Source organism: Mustela putorius, unplaced genomic scaffold (assembly GCF_011764305.1).
Source record: "Mustela putorius furo isolate JIRA1106 unplaced genomic scaffold, ASM1176430v1.1 tig00000224_pilon_pilon_pilon, whole genome shotgun sequence".
NCBI lineage: Eukaryota > Metazoa > Chordata > Mammalia > Carnivora > Mustelidae > Mustela > Mustela putorius.
Window position 1 is genome coordinate 33,055,486 of NW_025421321.1, and position 23,371 is coordinate 33,078,856.

The following is a 23,371-nucleotide window of genomic DNA, read 5'->3' on the forward strand; positions in this document are numbered from 1 at the left end:
TTTATTACCCTGAATCAAGATTCACTTTTCCACATAATTTTTGAAAGATTTTATTTTTAGGTAATCTCCACACCTAATCCAGGGCTTGAACCTACAACCCTAAGATCAAGAGTCACATGTTCCACTGACTGAGCCAGCCAGGTGCCCTCTACGCTTAATTTTGTATGGTAATTTTGTATTCATTTTCTTTTTCTTTTTCTTTTGTATTCTTTTCCTTAAGGAAGACCCTTCAAATTATATGTGTCACAAAACTGGGATCAACCCTGATGAAGAGGCCACCTGCCTGAGACTCCCACCACTTGTCTCTCACCCCTCTTCCTCTCTTTCCTGTTGCGTTTTGTCCCTGCGCCCGCATAGAGATCTTCACAGAATCCCTGAGCTCCAGACATTAGTGTCATAGACAGTCTCTGAGCTCTAATGTGGATGGAATGTTGACACTTCCTTGGTCCACCACCCATTTTACAGGTGAGGAAACAGACCCAGAGAGGCAAAGCAACTTTTACAAGGTCACAGAGCAAGCTGGTGGTGGAACTTAAACACAGGACCCTGATTCTAGTCCAGTGCTCTTTACAGTGCTGCTCACACTCTATTATTTGCTATTCCAATGATTTGCAAGCCCACCAGTACATCAAAATTACCTGGTTTTCTGAAATGTAGGTTTCTGGGCCCAACCCTCAGAGACTGTGATTCATTAGAGTTGGTTTAGAAATCTGAGTTTTTAAAAATTTCTCCAAGTGAAGCTAAGGCAGAGCTGGATGGGCCTAGCTTACTTCTCCCAACCTTCTTACTTCTCACACCCTACACTGTTCCCTTCCTCTTAGCCACTCCCCCTCCCCATACAGTGGGGGAAGGGAGCAGCAGATACCAGCTCTTTTCTTAGCTTCTTACTCTCCCATCTCCTTACACACACACACACACACACACACACACACACACTACTACAGACCTCTTCCCTAATACCTTTAGCTTGTAAGGATAAATACCCAGTAAGTTCCAAAGATTGTCTAGAGTCTAAACAGCAAAAGACTCCAGATTCTGTACCAGGATTTTTGGAAAATAATTCCTGGTAGATTTCACACATGCTTCCTCATCCTCCACATGAAATGTAAAATCAGGACCTGTCATATCCAGTTTCATTATTGACCATGGGGATAACCACAGGGTGAACCAGAGAATAGTTAGTGTGATTAATTTCTGACTCAGGCCTTTAACAACACCTGATGCTAACTAGTAGTGATCTGATCTGTCGGCTCCAGATGTCTAGGGCCTCGTGAGATAAGAAGCCAGAACAAGACACACACTGCTAATTTCCAAACAGAGTAGATGCCTTTTGAGGCCTTAACAATCATGGTGCCCGAACTTCACCTGCTCCTAGGAGTCCAAAAGAGGAACGTTTTTGCCTATCCCCAGGCATAGTTGGATAATGTACATGAAACTCTGCAAATTCTCAGGAGCGATATAAATGTAGTGTTTCTACTCACTGTCTTTATAAGTCCAGATTTGGAAGTCCTAGAAAGATGTTTTGGGGCCCAGAGTTATCAGTTGGCTCTCCCCCAAAGCATGTATGCATGGACCTGACTAATAAGTTGGCCCCAAAAGAATTCCTCACACCACTACAATTCTATTTTTATAAGAGGTACCAGGAAGATTATTAATGGAAGTGCTTTTTGTTATGAATAATCAAGCTTGCCAAAAAGTTTCCTATGGTGTGCGAGTCCTCGAGCATGGCTTGCATGGGGTTCCCTGGGAGCTTCTGGCTTTTTCTGCCATCCTTAAAGCATTTTATGACTATTTTATGTTCTTTGGCCTTTCTGCTTCTTCTGTGTTTGGTGTCCCAAGACAAGGCTACTTGTTTCTCTAAATTAAAGAGACTTATATTCTGTACTCCAAGAAGACATTTCATCCCTACCTTCATGCCCATGGTGGTCCTGATTCTAGAGGTAATAGCTAACTAGCAGCTTGTCCCAGTGGCTTAGGAAATTCTTTTCTCCCTTTATGGAATTGAAATAAATATTACTCAGATGGATCTGTGATTCTGTCTTGGCAGAGAGTTTCAGAGTCTGGGAACCAAAATCTATTTGATGAACATTCATAGGCTTCATTTCAGAAGCTCAGATGACAGAAATATTCCCACTGATTGCAAATGAGGACCAAAATGCTTAGCTAGTTTTGATATTTTTTTAAGATTTTATTTATTTATTTGACAGAGAGAGATAAAGAGAGCACAAGTAGGAGGAGCAGCAGGCAGTGGGAGAGGAAGAAGCAGACTCCCTGCTGAGCAGAGAGCCCAATGTGGAGCTCAATTCCAGGACCCCAGGATCATGACTTGAGCCAAAGGCAGAGACTTAATTGACTGAACAACCCAGGAGCTCTTAGTTTTAATATTTTAAACTAACACAAAACAATAACAAAGACCATCTTTTGATTTTCCTTACATCAAATGTATTCTCAAACAGCCTCAACAAATAAAAGTTGAAGTTCTATCATTGAGAAAAGTGCCTAATAAATTATCAATAAACATTAGCTGATATGCAAAGAATTAAGCTAAGTACCCTGGTGCCACAAAAATTAAAAGGACACCATTTCCACAGAGAAGGCCTTACAATCCAGGCAGAGAGACAAAACACATACATTGGTGTTTTGTACAACTAGACTATGAGAGGTACCACAAAAGAAGTACAAACAAAGGTATAGAATTTCTGATGCAAGAGATTACTTCTGGCTGAAGGGAATCCATGAAGGTCTTAAAGGAGGTGACATTTGAGCTGGGTCTCAAACATGTGCACTGTCTCGCTACTGGATCTGCCGTGTGTTTCTCCAGTTACCCACTCAATGAAGTTTTCTTGCCAGTACAGTTCATGGTTATGACACGTGTTCTTTTTCCATTGTTGTATAACCCATTACCACAAACTGGCTGGGTTTTGTGCACATTTATCATCTTGTAGTTTTTGTTGGTCAGGAACCTGGGTGTGGCCTAGCTAGATTCTCTGCTCAGGGTCTCACAACACTGAAATCAAAATGCCAGCAGGGCCACATTCTTTTTTTTTTTTTTTTTAAGATTTTATTTATTTGTTTGACAGACAGAGGTCACAAGTAGGCAGAGAGGCAGGCAGAGAGAGGCGGGGGGAGCAGGCTCCCAGTTGAGCAGAGAGCCTGATGCAGGGCTCGATCCCAGGACCCTGGGATTGTGGCCTGAGCCGAAGGCAGAGGCTTAACCCACTGGCCACCCAGGCACCCCAAGGGCCACGTTCTTATCTGGAGTTCTTCCACGTTCCTTCAGGTTGTTGGCAGAAGTTTCTTACAATTATAGGACTGAAGTGTCTCTTCTCTTGCTGGCTGTTGTTTGGTGTTGCTTTCAGTTCCTAGAGGCCACTCTCATACTGTGGCTATATGGTCTTCTCTCAATATGGTGGCTTGCTTCTTCAAAGAGAGAATCTCTCTCTTTAGGGCAGGCCTAAACCTTCCTTTAAAAAACCCCCCTGGTTATGTCAGGCCTGTTCAGAATAATCTCCCTTAAGATTAACCCAAAGTGACTAATGCAAGACCTTAATAACCTCTGCAAAATCTCTTCACCTTTGTCATCTCATGTAACCTATTCATCCCAGTAAAATCCCAGCATGTTTATGCCCCCTCACCCCATCCCAGACACTCAAGGGGAGAGGATTATTCAGGGCATGTGTACCAGGGAGCAGAAACCTTAGGGTTTATGTTGAGGCCATTCTGCCTGCCACATAATTCAAGCAAGAGTGTAAGCTTTAGCACCCACACAATCCTTACTGCAAATTGCATCTCTGTCCACAAATTTAAACCAACAGGACTGTAAGAGGCAAAGAAAGGGATAGTAAATGTGTAAAGAAATGCAGCCGACTGTATTTCCAAGCACAGCCGCCATGATAGAGGGCGTGCTCATTACATGCACAGGACATCACTACATATAATGCTTTGTACACTGCACACACATGAACGCATACACGGCACGACACACATGCTGTGCTTTCAACTCCTCCTTCTGAGTAGTGAGGTCTGTGTCACCCCCTCTTGGACTTGGACAGGACTTTGTAACTGCCTCAGTTCATAGAGTATGGCAGAAGTGATACTGAATGACTTTTGAGATGAAATCATAAGAACAGTATGCACTTCAGCCCTGTCTCCTCAGACACTCACTCCTGGAACCCAGCTGCCATGCTCTGCGAAGGCCAGTCACATAGAAAAGCCACATGTAGGTGTTCCAGTCCACAGTCCTGGCTAAGTCCCAGTAACAGACACCAGACCTGTGAGTGAGTGAGCTTTCGATGACTCCAAGCCCCAACTGCAGAGTCACCCATCACCTTCCAGCTGCCCGAGCAGGTGCCATGTGGGAGCTGTGTCCAGGCCAAATCAGACTCGTGAGTGAAATGCATGATTGTTTAAAGCCACCGAATTTGGGGTGAGTTGTTAAGCAGCAACATGTGACTGGGCTAGATACAGAGGAGAGCTGGACCCTGGCAGCTCTGTACGTCCCCAGAATCAAGAGGAAACCCTCCCATAACCAGGAAACTGGAAGCATCAAAGACTCTGAAGCCTCGCAGCCTGACAGTCATGGAAAGTCTAATCCTCCCTGCTTTGGGGAGAGAGGGGGCCTCCAGGCAGCTGATTAAGAACGCTGAGCCCCTGTCCACAAGGCGCTTGATGCCCTGCTGTGGGGCAAAAGAGAAAAGGGTCTGGAGAGGTGAATGAGGAACAACAGAACCAGAGGAAGAAATGCAGAGGAAAGAAGCTGTTTTCAAAATTGGAGTCCAAATTGCAAACGTGCATATAAATGGCAGAATGCTGGAAAAGATAGAGGTTTTTATGAAAGATACCTCCTACACACAACACACACACACGCGCGCCCATGCTACTGCCAAGAGACAGTCCAGCCTCCACCCTCTCTCACCCTCTTAGGTTTGGGACAAGGAATCTGGCTTCCAAATACAGACTGAATTTCCCATTGCCATGCCACGTCCCTGGTTTTCTACAAAGCATGTAATTCCAGCTGTTTGGCTGCATCTCAAGAGGCACTGGAATGAGAAGGGCTTCTCACATGTGTTCTTGCTTACTTGGCTGGTGTGGGAGAGAACGTTTCTGAAGGATCTGGAAATCCAGCATAAACGGGGCAATGTGGGTTGTTCTGGGCAGCAAGAGTAAATAGTACATGACCCACCAAACCCATACATACTGTACACACAACCCACACATCATACACAGACACACAATACATGTTGTGCCCATGTACCACAACACACACACACACACACACAAAAACACATGCACACACTGCCCATATATGCTATACCTATACCACACTCTATACACACCACACATGTACACACACACATTTACAGCCATCTAACTTTCAGGAAGAGGAACCTAGTGACAGGGAGGGTTTGACGTAAATACTTAGAAGAATCTAAATAAAATAGCAAATTCTATAATACTCTGCCATCACTTAATCTAACCCCTCACTTTATAGGCAAAGAAGTTGGGGTTTAAAAAAAAAGAAGTTGGGGTTTAGCTGACAGTAGGAGTCTCTATTCTCATTCCCAGGCTGGAACTTTCCCTCAAGATTTCAGTGCTAGGAAAGCCCTCCCTACGCCTCTCCTCAAGTTTTAAAAATATCCACAGTGGTTAAGACTTCAGCCCCAGTCCCCCCCACCAACACACACACACCCTCATCTGTGCAACTGTTATTTTGACTTAAGTTTAAAGAAAAAAAAAAAAAAGGAAGGAATTTGTTGCTTCCTTTGTCACTCAGGCATAAAACCATGGATTTCCTTTTGCTCCAACCTCTATAATCTCATCCTTTATTTTTCAGTTTGAGTACCAAATCCACATCTGAAAATTCCAAGAATAAAACTGAGTAGCTGAGGCTCAGGCCAAAGTGAGAAAATGAAGGTCACAAACAGAGCCTCTTGTTACCCAGATGTCCCTCACTTCCCTTTGTGCCCAACAGTCACCACCTGAATGCCTGAACGACCCCAGGAGGCCAGCCTTTCACTGGATCCTCTATCCAAGGCTTTCTGGGATGTCTCAGGAATGCAATCCCATGAGTCTCACTGTGGTTGGCTGCTGCCATGCTGGGTCACTGGCCACTTTATAACTGGCCCTCTAGTCCACCCTGGGTCTGGTTAGACAGGACACACTTCCCACCAAGTCAACTGAGACAACTTTTGGATTCTCAGCCCCATGAGAGAAGGAAACAAATTTCCCCTCACCCTTGTCTCCCAGGGCCCTTGGGCGGCTACATAGTCAGGTTAATCACAATCTACAGGGGTTCAGCTCTACCCATCACAAGGAACTTCTGCATCTGATGCCAAGAAGGTTTTCTCCATAGTCCAGCCTGACCCAGTTTCCTCTGCTGGGTCTTCCTCCTCCACACAACCCCCACCCCTCTTGGGCCACGGTCCCTCCATCCTGAAGGGTCTTACCAGTGCCCTGGGCTGCTGTTAAGCAGCCTTGTCAAGGGTGGCATAGATGGAGTTCAGCACAGTTACTGGGTGCAGAATAGTGTCTTTTCTGTACTCTATGGGAGACTCTCCCTAGATGCCAATTATTTTAGTCTTGCCATTGGGCTGGGGCTGCCAGGATAAAATACGACAGCCTCGGTGGCTTGGACAACAGAAATTTATTTTCTTATGGTTCTAGAGGCTGGAAGCCCAAGATCAAGGTAACAGCAGGTCTCCCAGGTTTCTCCTGGGTCCTCTCTCATTGGCTCACAGATGGCTGCCTTCTCTCTCTATCCCCACATGGTCCTTCCTCTGTGGGCATATATATCTGATATCTCTGTGTGTGTCCAGATTCTATCTTCTTATAAGGACACCAGAGTAGATCAGGGTCCACCTACTTAATCACCTCTAAAGGCCCTTCCTCCAACTATAGTCATATTTTGAAGTACTGGCTTCCATCTATGAATTTAGGAGAACACAATTCAGCCTATAATAGCAGGAGAAGAACTGCCATAGGGCTCTGATCCTGATACTCAAATGATACAGAGTAGCCCCCATGGCAGGGTCCCCCAGCTTTCTCCCCTCCAGTACAGGAGATCTCTGAGTAGTCTCCCTGGAGTGTAGGCAGCTGAGGAGGGGATGGCTTTTCCTTCTCACCTTTTTCTTGTCTTTGCTATGGCATAAACTCTGTGCCCTGAAGCCCTTAGAGCCTTGTCTTTTACTTTGTCCTTTCTTGGAAACGTCCAGTAACCTCGATACTAGTATTTTCTTCTCTTCAAATTCTGACTGTAATAGGCCCCTTGAAAAAAAGGGATCCAGGATGAGGGGGGAGAAGGAACAGCACAATGATTAGTATTTCAGGACCTTCTTTCTTAGCTCATTTTAGTGTCCTGCTCTATAAAATTCATTGTCCTAATTTGGAGGTCCAATTTCAGAACACCCCTTTTATAATCTTCCTCATCATGGCCAAAGACTTGAGAAACCAGGAGGTAGGAAACTTTTACCATGACTAACAGGGATAATTAAATCAGTTAACAGCTGAATATCAAAGTACCTGGCACAAAGTAGAATCTAATCTAAACCTGTCTGTATTTCAATTGGCTCCTGTGTGCACTGTGGATAATTATCAGGTACAGATGTTATTTCAATGTGAAAGCTCATGTTTCACCCACAGTACATGCTCAATAAATATTCATTAAACTTTGAAAACATTTTCATTTTTCAGGACTCTGAATTATGTCCAGTAGTGTCCAGGTTCAGATCAATGATTCCAAGAACAGCAATGTAATTCCTTGGGATTTATATAGTGTATAATTTCTCCTTTTCCTGGAAGGCTTAGTATCAAGTCTTCAAATCAAGCACTTGGTTTCATTTTCTATATATATATTTTTCTCTTTCAGTCTACATAGGCAGAAGTAGTGACTCCAGAATTTCTATATAGGAGGTGTAAATTGGATTAAAAAGATTAGTCCAGGAGACTTAAAGATGCATTTACGTAAAATATAGCTGCCTTATACATTCACGTGCAAGTACTTCTGTGAATGCAAGGCTTGGTTTCTCTGGGATAAATGCCCAGGAGCATATTTGCTGGGTTGTATGGTAGTTGCATGTTTTATTTATTTATTTTTTTAAGACACCATCACACTGTTCTCCAGATTGGCTGTGCCACTTGACATTCCCACCGGTGATGTGTGGAAGATCCAGTTTCTTCACATCTTCATCAGCATTTGGTAGTATGGTCATTAATTTTTATTTTAGCCATTCTGTTAGGTGTGTACTGCTGCGGTTTTAATTTGCCATCCCCTGATGGTTAGTGATGCTGAACATATATTCAGGTGTTTATTTGTCATCTGTATGTCTTTTTTAGTGAATGTATCTTCATGTATCTTTCACCCATTCTCTAACTGGATCCTTTGTTTTTGAGTTTTAAGAGTCTTTTCTATATTCTAGATGCTAATTCTCGGTCAAATATGTGGCTTACAAATATTTTCTTCCTGTCTGTAATCTGTCCTTTCATCCTTTTATCAGGGTCTTTTTCAGAACAAAAATGTCTAACTTTGATGAAGTCTAATTTATTAATTTTTACTCTTATGAATTGTGCTTTTGGTGACAAGCTTAAAAACTTTCTACTTTGACTGAGATCCTGAAGATTTTCTCTTATGTTTCTTTCTAGAAGTTCTTTGGTTTTACATTTTAAACTTTAAATCCATGACCCATTTTAAGTTAATTTTTGTATAAATGTGCAACGTAGGTCAAGGTTAAATTTTTTTTTTTTAGTTTATGGAGGTCCAATTGCTATAGCACCATTTATTGATCGGTCTCTCTTTCCATGTCTGAACTGCTTTTGCACCTTTGTCTGAAATCACGTGGGCATGTTTGTGTGGGTTTATTTGTGGGTTCTCTGTTCTGTTCCATGGATCTACGCATCTATCCCTATATCAATATTACCACATAGTCTTGATTACAATAGCTACATAACAAATCTCCAAATCGGATAGACTGATTCCTCCTATTTAATTCTTCTTTATCAAAAATATTTTAGCTATTCTAGTTCCTTTGCCTTCTGACATAAAACTTAGAATACTCTTGCTATAGCTATAAAAGCCCTTTCTGGAATTTTGATAGGAATTGCACTAAACCTGTGTATCAGTTTGGGGAGAAATGGTATCTCTGTTGAGTCTTTTAATCAATGAAGATGGTATGTCTCCATTGATTTAGGTCTTCCGTGACTTCTTAAGTGTTGTGTAGTTTTCACCACAAAGTCCTGCCGTATCATCTTAGATTTACATGTAAGCATTTCTCTCACTTTTCTCTGAGCAATTATAAATGATACTGTATTTTTAATTTCAGGGCCCACATGTCCATTGCTAGTATATAGAAGTACCATCTGTTTTTGCATACTGGTTTGCACCTAGTTAACATCTTGTCTCCTCTGGCATTGCTGAACTGATTACTTCTAGGAGGGTAATGTCTATGTATGTGTGTGTAGAGTCCCTGGGATATTCTACATAGTCAGTGATGTTATCTGAAAAAAAGGATATTTTCATTCTTTACTATGCTTTTGCTTTTTATTTCCTTTCCTTGAATTATTGCATTAACTGGTTTTTCATTTTTCTTCCAGTCTATTTTCTCTCTGTTGTATAGACTAGGTAATTCCTATTGTTGTTTCTTCCAGTTCACGGATTCTTTCCTCTCTCTCCTCCATTCTGCTGTTGAGTCCACTCACTGAGTTTTTTGCTTTCCTTTTATATTTTTCACTGCATTTCATTCTTCCTCACATGCTTTTATTTCCTCTATTTCTTTTCTGAGACTTTCTCTTTCTTTGCTGAGGTTGTTTCAAGTGTGTTGCTGAAAGAGTTTTATTATGACTGCTTGAAATCTTTGTCAGATAGTTCTAGCATCACTGTCATCTCAGTGTTGGCATCTATGGATTGCCTTTTTTCATTCAGTCTGAAATCTTCCTGGTTCTTGGTATGATGATTAATTGGAATTTTAGACATGTTTGTATTATGTTATGGATCTTTACTTACACCTTTTTTAGCTGGCTTTTTCTGACATGGCTCTGACAGGTGAAAAAGAGAAAGGTTACCTCTTTCTCTCAGATGGAGGTAGAAATCCAAGTCCCCCACTCAGCCAATGAAAAGGGAGGGGGAGGTCCTTTGTTACTGCTGGACAGGGGTGGGAGTTCCAGCTCCTCACATGGTCATGGTTGACAGTGCGGTGGAGTGGCTTCATTACTACTGTGTGGTGGTGGAAGTCCTGACTCCTCACTAGGCCTCTTGTGGCACCAACCAAGCAAGGGGGAGAATGGGCTCCTCATTTCTGCTGGGTGGGGGCAGAAGTCAGGCTTCGATGTGGTCTTCATCAGAGAACCCATCATTAGTAAGCTGTGGAGCTGACACTCCAAAGCCCAGGTTCTTAACCACTCCATCATAAATAATGCTGTGAACTATTGTTATAACCTCATACCAATACTCTTATATATGACCAAAGACTGGGCAGTTATGGAGCCATGAGAGTTGTAATCGTGCTAGAGTGAAAGATGATGACCCTTTTATTTAAAAAATATTTTAAAGTACTTTTGCTTTTAAAAAGATGGAGTACACATACTTTTCTCTATTTCTCCAAAACCCTGGATATTACATATAAAACAAAAATACGAAAACCCTGAGAGGTAAAGAGAAGAGAGTAGACAAGCTAGAACATCAAGGCCTGAGGAATGATAGTGGTGAGTTCTCCGGTTTGTACATCATCTTCATAAACCTAAATTTCTCCATCTATTAAATGCAGATACTAGAGGTACCTCATGAGGTTGTTGAGAGGATTCAGTGAGAGAAGGAGCCCTTGTCATAGGGTTTGGCCTGTAGGAAGCGCTTGATGTTAGAACCATCATTGTTTTTAACTGTCATAATCAAGCATGGCTTTTAAGGCAAGGAAATCCCTGTTGCCAGTGACATATCATTATCATTTTCAAGTTTGCCATTTCCACTCAGATTGATTCCAGTAATATCTATGAGGTTATAGATTTTGAACCTTCTTTCTAAAACATGTATTGTCCAGTTGCTCCAAATGACAGTTCACTCGCTATATCAGAATGATTTGGAGCCCTTGTTATAAATAAAATTTCCAGGACCCACTCAACCTACTGAATCAGAAAAATTGCAGGTACACTCACTTATTTTCCCTTTCATTGTTAACATTTCTGGACAGTTTACTCTTTGCTTATCCCTTTGTTTTCTTACTGACTCAGATTTGGAATTCTTTCCTGCCTGCTTCTGAAATTTTGGCATAATAAAACTCCTTCAAGCAAGGAATAAATTCTCCTATCCAGATTTTTTTAAAAGATGCAGTAATGGCATTAACATTACATGTGTTTCTATTTAATTGCTAAATTATGGAAATTAAATAGCTTTCAATAACATTCAAAAGTTGAATTAAGTGAGATCTCGGATCCATAATCTTGTATCTATTTGTGAAGGTTTATATTACCAGCCATTCTAAAATATCTTAATGCCAGAATATCTGTGCTGAATATTTTCCACTTGTTCTTCTAAATGCACTCCTTTCTTTTTCATCTTACTTAGGGCTTAGGAGACTGACCTTTATAGATGGCCTTAACCACCCTCTGGAATTTGGGCCAGGTCAATGAGAGGCATCCCAGGAGATCAGAGGTTAAGTAGAAATCATCGAGGTCAGGATATTCATTACCCATTCCCTCCCCACTGGGTCACCATAGGCTGACAGTGTCTCTCCAAAGGCGATACCTCCTCTCAGGCAGCCCTTTCCGACAACTATCTCTCTGGGTTCCTTTAACTGGTGGGTCCTCCCTTTACCACTTCAGGCCTAGAAATAGTATCATTATTGCTAGTCTGGGTACTGTACCATTCTCTTGTTAACTTCAATATTCAGTCTCAATTATTATCCAAACACAGATTAAGCAACAATGAACTCTGTTTTCAGCCAGTCTGTTCCCATTATGCTGGCAAAAATATAAAAAAAATAATGATATTCCTAGTTCTGGTAAGGATATGGTAAGACTGGTTGACTCATACTTTGGTAACAGGTATAACCTTTGGAAACCACATTAATTAATACAACTTTTGGAAAGTCATTCAGCAACATACTTTGGAAACTATTCACTGTTCACCGTTCTAACCCTTTGGGACAATAACTCTGCTGCTGATAGTTCATCCAAAAGGAAATAATTTATAAAAATTAGAGGGCTATATTAATGTTTAAGTTAATTAGATCACTGCTTAAATAAACTTAAAAAATAACATTGGAAACAGCTCAAATTCCACTGATGGGAAAATTATTGAGTAAATAAAATGATAACTAAGAAAATTAAGTAACCATAAAAGAAAAGTCTTAGGGTATAATGCTAAGTTCAAAAGCAAGCTTCCCCAAAATAGCTATGTAAAATGTATATAAGCACATGGTCAAAGACTAAAATACAAACATTAAAGTAAAAAGAATTTATTATTAAGATGATAGAATTATGGCTGATTATTTACCTTTTTCACTTATTTTGTCTGTACAACTAATTTTTTAATGGGGCCAAAGGACATTTCACTAAGACAATTATATATATATATATAATAGAGTATGTATTATGTTGATACTATGTTGTACACCATTTACACCATATTACATGGTACTACAATAGGCACTTACCTATAACATGGAATCTATGTAATCCTCATTTTTACATACGAGGAAGCAGAGGCCTGAGAGGTTATGTAAACTTGCTCAAGAACAACACAAATAAGAAATAGAGCTGGGAGCCAGGCCCAAGCCCCACACCACATCATTGTCTGCTATAAGATCTGGCTGGAGGGAGAGGACCTTGAACCCTTCTAAAGGCTTTCCTTCCCTGACATTTGTAATGAAGTTCTTGACCGTTTGCCTCCTCTGGCCATCTCTACTGAATCCCAAGAGCACAAGCCTGGAATGTAGGCATTCCTGTGGTTCTATTCTTGGCTTTACACTTCATCCCTTGGAACACCAAGCTATCCCCAGAGTTGGCTCTGTCTGTGGATCTTGACCCTTTCATTCCCTTGTGTTAGAAACCTGCATTTCCAGCTGCCCAGTAGGCCTTCATATATACTGGCCATCTCAACCTAAGCATGTCCAAGACCAAGGCATCCTCTTATCTCAGAAATTATTTTGGCCTGGCCCCTAACCTTTAACTTCCATTAGTGAAACCATCACCTTTCCCAATAACCCAGGCTGAAAACATCTTTGAATTGCTCCCCATTCAATCTGATCCTCACATTGGATCTCAAGGCATGTAGATTCTTGCCTTACTTAGTTTATTGTATCCTTCCCACTTTTTTTTACTCCTGCTGCCTCCATCCAAGTACTAGTCTTATTAACTTTCCACTGAACTATCATAATCCTCACAATTAATTTGGACTCATAAATTCCAATGTTAGCTTTTGCTTCAGAATCACACACACACACACACACACACACACACACAATATCCCACGCCCAGCCCACACCTACTGAATCAGGACTCTAGAAATGCCGTGGAGTCTGGGAATTTTTTAATCCCCAAATGATTCCAATATGTAGCCAAGTTGAGGAGTCCCTGACCTAATGATTCCTTGTCTCTAGTATTTTCTTCAAGCGCCCTCTTCCCCAAATTTTGATCCAGGTTGTACATTGCTTTCAGAAATCTTTCTAAAGCAATTGTTTACATGACTCATTTCAAAGACCTGCAATGCCCCCCAACTGCCTCAGCAGCAGCTTCCAAAGCATATACATTTTAACAAGTAATATAAGGAGAGTAGGGGAGAGAGGAACCCAGAATGGATTTTAACCAGCTCCTTTAATGCAAAACTTCTCAGCATTTAATATGCAATTACAGAGTGTGAGTTTTCAAGAGAGAGTGATGTAGCATGTATAGTTCCCAAAATTATCTGACCATGGAATCCTTCTTTTATGAAATATCTCATTGCTCTGGATTTCTAAGGAAGCCTTTGGAAAAGACCAGCCTACAGGATAAATTCCAAACTCCCGAACCTGGCCCCAAAGGCACCCTGTTAGATCCCTGATCTACCTTTTCTGCTTTGTTGTGCGCTGGCCTCAAATACCCACTCACCCTGAACTATTCATGGTTCTACCAATACTTCTTGCTCTTTGGTAGAAAGGCACTTATTGTGAGAGTCAAACAGGAGTCCACCCCTCTGATTCTTATCCTGTCAATCCTTGGACCCATTTCTATTTGCCAAACTACAGTGTTTGTTTACACAACATAAACTAGATCTTTAACTGAGGGAAAGGAAAGTCTAGGTTCCTCATCTGTGCTAAGGAACAGTATCAGTGCTACATAGACATACTTGTCCATGGGCCCATAAACAAATGGGCACACACTAAGGACATTTTGATTATTTGGTAGAACAGAATATGAGACTGACTTGTTCTTGATGTTCTCATTTATTAGAGAAGCTTGCTGGGTGATTGGGAGAGGGAAACTTTTATATAAGCATTACCGGGGGTGCATGGACTGACTCTATAAAGTTACCTTCTCCCACTAAATCTCTGCAAAGCTGAGACCATCAAATAAATATCTTCTTGCCTTTTGGGTCACAGTGCCTACTGGAAGCCATTCAATCATTACGAGGGAAATCTCCAAGTTTTCTTTTCTTTTCTTTTCTTTTTTTTTCCAAATCAAATCCTCAGGATGTTTGAAAATTGGTCTTTCTTAAACCCTAAGTGCAATGATGTCATGGGAGAGCTGAGCCACTCTGGTTTAGAACCAGAGCTCCTTAGGTAAGTACCCAGCTCTAAGGAAATGAGGCAACATGTATTAGCACTTCAGATGCCTGAAACAGAAACATGACTGCAGTGGCTAACACAAGTGGTTTATATCCCTGGCATAAGAATTATAGAGGCAGCACTGCAGGGCTCACTGTCTGAATGTTTCTGATGCCATCAAGGACCAATTTCTCCTACCTTCCAGCTCTGCCATTGCTAGCGTGTAGCTCCTGCTCTCATTATATACATGCTCCTGTAAGAAAGAAATAGGAAGAAAAAAGAACAAAAGACACAGATTAGCTTTTTATGGGAGAATACAGTGGCTTTTCTGAAAACCCCTTCGATCAGGCTTTTATTTAAATCCCATTGGCCAGCTCTACATTACACGACTACCTTTAACAACAACGAAGTCTGGGGAATAGAGCTTATTAGCTGGCAAATAGCCACTACCTCAAAATAGGTTCTTTTTGCAAAGAAGGGGAGATTGGAAATTAGATAATCGGCCAGAAGTGCTTAACCTAGCGGAAACACCAAGCTCCCTGCACCATCAGGCAGAGAGCACTTGTAGCTTCTGTCTGGGCATAAGGTTAGTAAGATAGCCAAGATATCTCCTCTCCCTTCCGCCAGAGCACTTGTAGCTTCTATATAGACGTAATGTGGAAACCTTAAATTACGTGCCTTAAATTAAAAGGCCTAAATAAATGTCCATGCTCTGTTTACCTGTCTGTATTGCAAGGGGCATACACACTTACCATACCTTTGGGCATTCCTTCTATATTTAGAGCATTTGGCAAATTGCTTACCCAGGAATTACCCAACATCACTGAGATCTTCTGGTTACTAAGCATTTAAAGCCAAATTTCAGCATATGGAATAGAAAACATGGCATGTCCTGAAAACAGCAGTTGTTATAAAAGCTAAAAACTGCTTTTGCCCCATGACAAAAAGGTCGGTAGGCCTTTGAAGGACCAGTTTTTTTCGTGAATTCCGCTAATTCAGGTATTTACACAAAGCCTAGAAAAGGGAAGGATTTTCTTTCTCGACTTGCTGTTGCTGGATCCACTATCGGTTTTTTAGAAGAGATTGTTCCAGAAGAGTCTAGTGTGAGTTTTCTGTGTATTAAATGACTTGAATGTAAGAACCTGAGCAAACCTCAGAGCAAATAATTGGGGCAGTGAAAATGAGGGACTGGTTCCTTCTCTAAAGGTCCAAGAGAAATAACCAGGAAAGACGTAGACATTTTCCAAAGAGCTTTCTTGCAGTTTCTTGCAAGGCTTTCGGGAGCTTTCCACTTGTGTGACAGCAAAGCCAAGAGAATTGAGCTGGTGCCTTCTCTTTCTCTGCGACTCAGGCCAAGTAGGTCTTTTCAACAGCACTTGTTAATCTTGTTAAATCTTAAGTGCCTCTTAGTTTTATGAGCTACACTCACTTTCTCTTCCAGCCCTCACTGACCTTGCTGTCTTTTTGTGGCTTGAATGTCATCTCATGAAAGAAGTGTACAGTTGATTCTAGGACAACACCAGACTGGAAAGTATGTGTGTGGCCTGCATCATGGGGAGAGGCACAGACCAAGGGTCCATACTGGATGCCATCAAATTCATTCTCAATCTGTTAACAAACATCTTTTAGAGACTGAATATGGGTGAGCTGCATGTTGCATTTGTCTTTGTTTTTTAGAGGGAGAAAATGAATTTGTCCTCAGGGTCGTTCGGCAGAGTGGAGATGCATCACACATGGGAGCAGAAAATGTATTTAGTTGCTCCAGCCATGCTGGACAGAAACTTAGCCGTATCCACAAAACTCAGACGTGCATTCCCTGTGATCTGGCAATTTCATCTCTAAATGGGTCAATGCTTAGATGTTTCACAAGAGCATATCCTGGTTTTGCTTGTGAGGATACCATTCAATGAAGCAATTCACTTTTTTAAAAAAAGATTTATTTATCGACTTGAGAGAGAGGGTGTGAGAGTGGGGGTGGGGGGGAGAGGAAGAGAGAATCTCCAGCAGACTCCCCACTGAACACGGAGCCTGACTTAGGGCTTGATCTCACAACCCTGATACCAGGAGCTGAGCTGAAACCAAGACTTGGAGGCTTCGCCCATTATACCACCCAGGGGCACCCAAATCAGTTCACTATTTTTTTTTTAAGATTTTTTATTTTATTTATTTGACAGACGGAGATCACAAGTAGACAGAGAATCAGGCAGAGAGAAGGGGAAACAGGCTCCCTGCCGAGCAGAGAGCCCAATGCGGGGCTCAATCCCAGGACCCTGAGATCATGACCTGAGCCGAAGGCAGAGGTTTTAACCCACTGAGCCACCCAGGCACCCCATCAGGTCACTTTTGATACTAAATCCAGCTTCCTGGGAGAGACAGAAATTCTAGAAGCAGAGGTAGCTTCCAAGTGCAGCATCTAAGGATACAGGCATATCCAATCCTGAAACAGCTCACCTTTTCAGTACCACCTGGAATCAGATCCATGTTCACTGGGTTCCCTGCACTATGCCCCTCTAAGTGACTACAGAAACGCAGCTCAGAATCCCCAAAGAGAAAGGGATAGGATGAGGATTTCAAGATCTCTCCTCTCCCTTCCACCATCACTCAACCCCTCCAATGACCATCAATGACCCTCCAGACTTATTCCCACTTCTGCCTTCAGAAGGCTGTGGCATTTGGGAACACATTCTTCAATAAAATCCTCTAGAGTTCAGGAAGAAATTATTTGTCCCCCACCCCAAATACAAACCATTTGCTCCAGGAAACAGCTGTGTTTCTCTGAGATCATGCTGGCTTTCAAGAAGATGGCATTAGAAACACTGTGCTCCAGATATAGAAGCACCTCTTTACATTCCCCCAGTTTGGGTCAGTGTCATAAAGGAGCTGGAGGATCTCCTTTAAGGAAGATCTGTACTTGGCATCATGAGTTCTCCCATAGTTGTAAATTACTTTTTAACATCTCCATACTTCCTTTGCTCTGTGAATTCTTTAGAGAACCATTATGCTGTGAGTTATCGGTTTTCTAAGACAGATTTAGGTGTTATGAAAATGGGTGAATCTTGTTGAAATATGCATAAGAGAATGGAACAGAGCTTACGAGAAGGAAAAGAACCTGCTTCCATAAGGGTCAGTGACAGTGATCGAGTTAGTTCGGTAGCAAGAATGACCTTTGTTCAGATCCCAAGTAGAATCCTTTAATCCCTCTGGCTCGGAGAACACATTTGGTCTGCTGGGACGTTTACACAGCATGTTGCTGAATGTTATTCCTGATGACTATTTTTGCAAAGAGCACTTACTACCAAGTTTTGTTCCAGCCTTTCGGACAGGATCTCACATATAAATAAAGTTAGGGATTAAAACAAAATTTCTCTCTTGGGCTCAAAGAGGGGATTTTACCAAACATTGGCAAAAGGAATGAGAAGCCAGTAAATTCTACTGGAGCTAAAAGTCTTAAGGATAATGACCGGTACTTTGTGAGCTCCTCTGGGCAGAGATAGAATTGCATGTAGGGGGAGATGTGTTCTGCGTCATCCAAAATAAAACTCCTCATCTTCGGATCTCTCCCTTACCTAAGCCTGGTCTTCAGAAATAAATCTAATTCCATAGTATAGGAAATGATTAAAAAATATCTTTAGGGATGCCTGGATGGTTCAGCTGGTTAAGCGGCTGCCTTCAGCTCAGGTCATGATCCCAGTGTCCTGGGATCGAGTCCCGCATAGGGCTCTTTGCTCAGCAGGGAGCCTGCTTCTCCTTCTGCCTCTGCCTACCACTCTGTCTGCTTGTGCTCACTCTTGCTCCTCTCTCTCTCTCTCTCTCTCTGAAAAATAAATAAATAAAATCTTTTTTAAAAATTTTAAAAAATATCTTTATGGGGGCACCTAGGTGGCTCAGTGGGTTAAGCCTCTGCCTTCGGCTCAGGTCATGATCTCAGAGTCCTGGGATGAAGCCCCACATCGGGGTCTCTGCTTAGCGGGGAGCCTGCTTCCCTCTGACTCTCTGCTTGCCTCTTTGCTTACTTGTGATCTCTGTCAAATAAGTAAATAAACTCTTTAAAAAAAAAAAAGAGTACATGTGTGTATAACGCCAAAAATGGTGATGGAAAAAATGTTCTACTGGATTTCCTCTTTTTCTCTCCTCTTCTAAGTCCACACACTTCACCTCTGAGGAGCAGCCCGGACCCCTGTCTCTTTCCTCCTCTGTTGCCCTCCTGGTCCTTGACAGTGTCGTACTGTCTTACACCCTCTGAGCTGTGTTTCTCTGCTGAGCCTCACTCTCCTTCCTTTACCCTCTTCCCGTGGGGCCACCTGCTAATCTTTCAGGCTTTTTAGCTAACTCCTCACTCCTGTGCCTGGCAGGGCACAGGATTGTATTTTAGTGGCTTTTTTCTACCTACTCACTCTCTTACCCTAAACTCGAAAGGGGCCCTTCCTTCTTCCTGGCCAACATGAGAAGCTTAACCCATGCCGTCTTGTTCTAGACTTCAAGTCCAGTCACTGACCCTGAGCGTCTAGTCCTGATTCTTAGATTTTTACAGGCAGGATTTAATATTCAAGTGTAGTAGGTAACCCAAAATGATCATTCTTTTGATGTTGTTCTTAATAAATTTACTAGTACCAAGCGAGCATGCACACATAAATACACACACACACACACACAGAGGCAGGCTTGCAGGACTTTGGAAAGAACTAATAACAAACAAAATTGCTACTGTTACTATTTTTAGGCAATCTGCAACCCTCTGAAGGAACAGCTAAGACAGCATTGCTGAGTCCTTAAGAGCTCTGATCCTGGATCTGCACTACCTGGATCAAATCTCAGCTCTGTTACCTGATCTAATTTGGCAAGTTAACTGATTTCTCCATGCCTCCATTTTTCTCATCTGTAAAATGGGAATAATTAAAGGACATACCTCATAGGATTGTCTGAGGGTTAAATGAGTCAATATTTGAACAGACACGGAGATGCACTGCCCAGATTCCCCTTCATGGGCGAACTTGCTGCCCCGGTGCAGAAAGGATGGTGGGCAGATTCCAGCTCTCAGCACCTTCAGTGCATCTCAGGCAGGACTTGCCTAAGGCCATGCACTTCCTTGGGGAACACATGCTTGGTGACTAAGTGAGGCGGGGGCAAGGGGTTATTAAGGCAGGCCATTCTGGTCTGATGTAGGATGCTGGTGGGCACACTCATCTCATGCTCCCTGCCATGCTGGCCAAGGCTTTACTGAGCCTGAGTTGCAGTCTGACATTTTCTTGCTTTCTCCCCTTTTCTTCCAAGGTGTTAATTGCTAATAAGCATCTCACATCCCAATCTCTGTCTCAACTGCTACTTCCAAAGACCACAACGTGAGACGGCATTTGTCAGGTACTTAGAGAAGTCCCTGGAGCACAGTAAGCCCTCTGTCAGTGCTGTTAAATAAAATCAAATAAGGATTCTGGAGAGGCGGCACCTTCACCACTCATCCCTCTTAGAGAAGAGGTTATAATTAATGTTCAATATCAGGTTACTTTAAAGAGCCTAAGAGTCTCCCTAATCAGGGTGAGGAAATGGTACCACTAGTATTAACCATTTCATTGCTATGTTTATGCTTTAGGATTTTTTTCACTGTTATCTTTTCTGTGCTTGATCTTGCCAACCCAATTTTTTTATTGCTTGCAAGAGTATTTTCTGATGTTTTAAACTGAGGTTCAACAATGTCTCCTAATGGCTAACATGAATTTCAATATAACCCCTATGGCTTCTAGAATTAAAACTTCTCAGTGGTGGGAAGGACAGCTCAGTGCCATCTTTACAACCCAAAGCAGATTGTTCTCAGGGCCTAAACTAGGAAAGGCCCCTCGTGGGAGGGAGCACTTAAGGATGGAAGGGTGACAAATCAGAAAAGTGCCTAAGGAAGCACATTCCAGGCAGGAGGAACAGCAAATGAGAAGACCCTGCGTAACAGGTGCACTTGGCTGCTGAGAGAACACCAGGCAACCCAGTTTTGGCTGAAGAGCAGCTGAGCAAAGGAGAGTGTGGCCCCCAAGTGAAGCTGGAGACATAAGACCAGATCTCGTAGGCCTTAAAAGCCACGGAAGGGAATTAAGGTTTCATTCTAAATACCGAGAACCCACCTCATGATCTTAAGGAGGGTTGACGGGGTACAACTTATTTTTTGAAAGACCATGCAGGGGGGTGCCTGGGTGGCTCAGTGGATTAAGCCTCTGCCTTCGGCTCAGGTCATGATCTCAGGGTCCTGGGACTGATCGGGCTCTCTGCTCAGCGGGGAGCCCGCTTCCCTCCCCCCACACCGCCTGCCTCTCTGCCTACTTGTGATCCCTCTCTGTCAAATAAATAAATAAAATATTTCTAAAAATAAACAAACAAATAAATAAAAATAAAAGACCATGCTGGCTCAACACAAGTTCAACATTGAAGAAGGGAGCTGAGCTACAATTTACTAAAAGATGCCTTTACGAAGATGTCTTACGAAAAGATTCCTGGGTAACACTCTATTTTAACACTGTATTATTATTTCAAAGGGCTTTTAGGTGAGTCTGTGACTGTTTTATGCACCACTTGGAGGCCACTGAGAATGAACAATATTATATAGATTAAAACCATCACTAGACCTGAAAAAAACACTCATCCTGCCCACACTCAGAAAGGGCATCCGTCATTTGTTGTCACTAAGCCCATTCCTTCTCATTTCCATTTATAGCCTATCACCTGGCATCGACAGTGTAAATCATCTCTGTAAATCATCTAGAGCCAACCTTTGGTTGTAACTTCTCTAGAATAATTGTTAGCTCATCATTTTGCCTTGAAATGCGATGATACCTACTTTTTGGCCTGTCCTGGCTATGGCATCAGTCTGTCAACAGTGACTAGAATTAAAAAGGATGGCTTTCCTCCTGCCATGGCAGCCGCAGCCATGATATGCTCAGGTTTCAGAAGAGGCTTGCCTCCAGGGTCCTCTGCTGTGACAAAAGAAGGTCTGGTTGGCTCCAGGGAGACCAAGGAGATCACCAGTGCCTATGCCTATCGGCAGATCCGGAAACTGATCAAAGACAGACTGATCATCTGGAAGCCTGTACCCTCCATTCCTGTGCTCCGTGCAGGAAAAATACCTTGGCCTGCCAGAAGGGCTCTGGTGAGAGAAAAGGTTCTGCTCCGGCTGGAATGCCCCAGAAGGTAACCTGGATGAGGAGGATGAGAATTCTGCACTGGAGACTGACCGCCAAGTGCATCACAGCCTGTACCTAAAAGTGAAGCGTTATGTGTTCACGAAAAAGCCGATTCTTGTGGAACACATCCACAAGCTGAAGGTAGACAATCCTTGCCAGAAGCTTCTGGCAGACCAGGCTGAGGCCCACAGATTGAAGACCAAGGAGCACACAAGACTATGAAGAGCAGCTCCAGACCAAGAAGGAGGAAATCATCAAGACTCTGTCCAAGGAGGAAGAAACCAAGAAATAAAACTCCCTCTATTTTGTCTGTACAATAGTGGTCTCAGCAATAACACAGATCAGTTTTTCAAGAAAGCAAAACTTTATCTGCCCAAAAGAGAAGGGGAGAGAGAGATGAGTATTGGCCTCCTGAAAGACAGGGACTTCTGCTTTCCAAAGAAGGGCCGCATGTAAACAAGATGTGTTTGTTTTTAATTTTCTTTCAGGCTGAGAACCTACTCACTAAAGACGGGTGGAGGAAGAGCCTGCCCAGAAGAGCTCAGAGCTAACAGAAGGAGTAGGGAGGAATCTAACAAGCTAGGAAGGAAATGGGCCAACCTGTCCAGGGAAGAAGCTGCGATTACCAGGGCAATGAGCTACTTTGCATCACTCAGTGCAGCGCCTGTGCGAGGTGGGCAGGACTGCCCAGGAATCCAGTGGTGTGCGGGCAGATTCCAGATTAGTGTTAAGGTGGACCCTGGTTAATAAAGAAAGCTTCAAAGGATATGAATTTAATACTGTGTCTCTGTCTCATTCATTTCAAAAACAAACAAGACAAAGCAAAAACAGAAACAAAACAACAACAAAAAAAAACTTTTTTTTAAAGCATCAGTTTCTTCTCTTCTCTTGATGGAGTTTTTCCGGGGCACTAAATGGATGGGATCAAAGGCACGGGCAGGCCTTTTGTTTCCTCTCCTCAATGTACTTGTGTTTATTCTTGGTAATTAAAATGAGGACTGGCTTTTAAGATAAGTTGGAAATTTCCCTCCCTCCCCATTCAACTCAGCCTTCACACACACACACACACACACACACACAGGCATCCGTGCCAGCATTCTTAAAAAGTCACGTCTAGGCCAAGCCCTACTGAATTTATAGATTTCCAACTAATTCTTAGGTGTAGAAGCAACACTAGCCAATCCAGGCCAAGGCTGTGAATGAATGAACTGTGATGAGTTTCATCAGTGTAGACTGCCAACTTGAACTTCTGCGATTTAAAACATTTCTTCAACTTTTCACTTCCTCTTCCTCTGTGAGATAAATTAATCATTTAAACAATTCAGACCTAAAATAAACACGTTGCAGATAATCTAAATTTAGATAGAAAATGTGTTATCTGATTGGCAGCGGAATATAACCAGCCTCTGGGTTCAAAACATTCTGTTTCTATTTTCTGGGCTATATTGCCATGTTGGTGGGGAGCTCTTAGCCCCATTCCGAATA

At 42.4% G+C, this 23,371-nt stretch overlaps 1 long non-coding RNA gene and 1 pseudogene across 6 annotated transcripts in view; both read left to right on the forward strand.

Moving 5' to 3' along the window:
• LOC101679918 overlaps positions 1-22,663 on the forward strand; it is an 84,391-nt gene extending 61,728 nt beyond the window's left edge. For 5 of the 6 annotated variants that reach the window (XR_006606057.1, XR_006606059.1, XR_006606056.1 and 2 more), the window contains one exon: positions 22,375-22,663. This is a non-coding gene — a long non-coding RNA (uncharacterized LOC101679918). Of the gene's footprint in view, positions 1-220; positions 466-22,374 lie in introns of all 6 variants that reach the window. The other variant, XR_001177784.2, reaches the window with a different exon arrangement.
• On the forward strand, positions 21,440-22,368 carry LOC101679313 (annotated as a pseudogene).
• Positions 22,664-23,371: the final 708 nt, after the last annotated feature.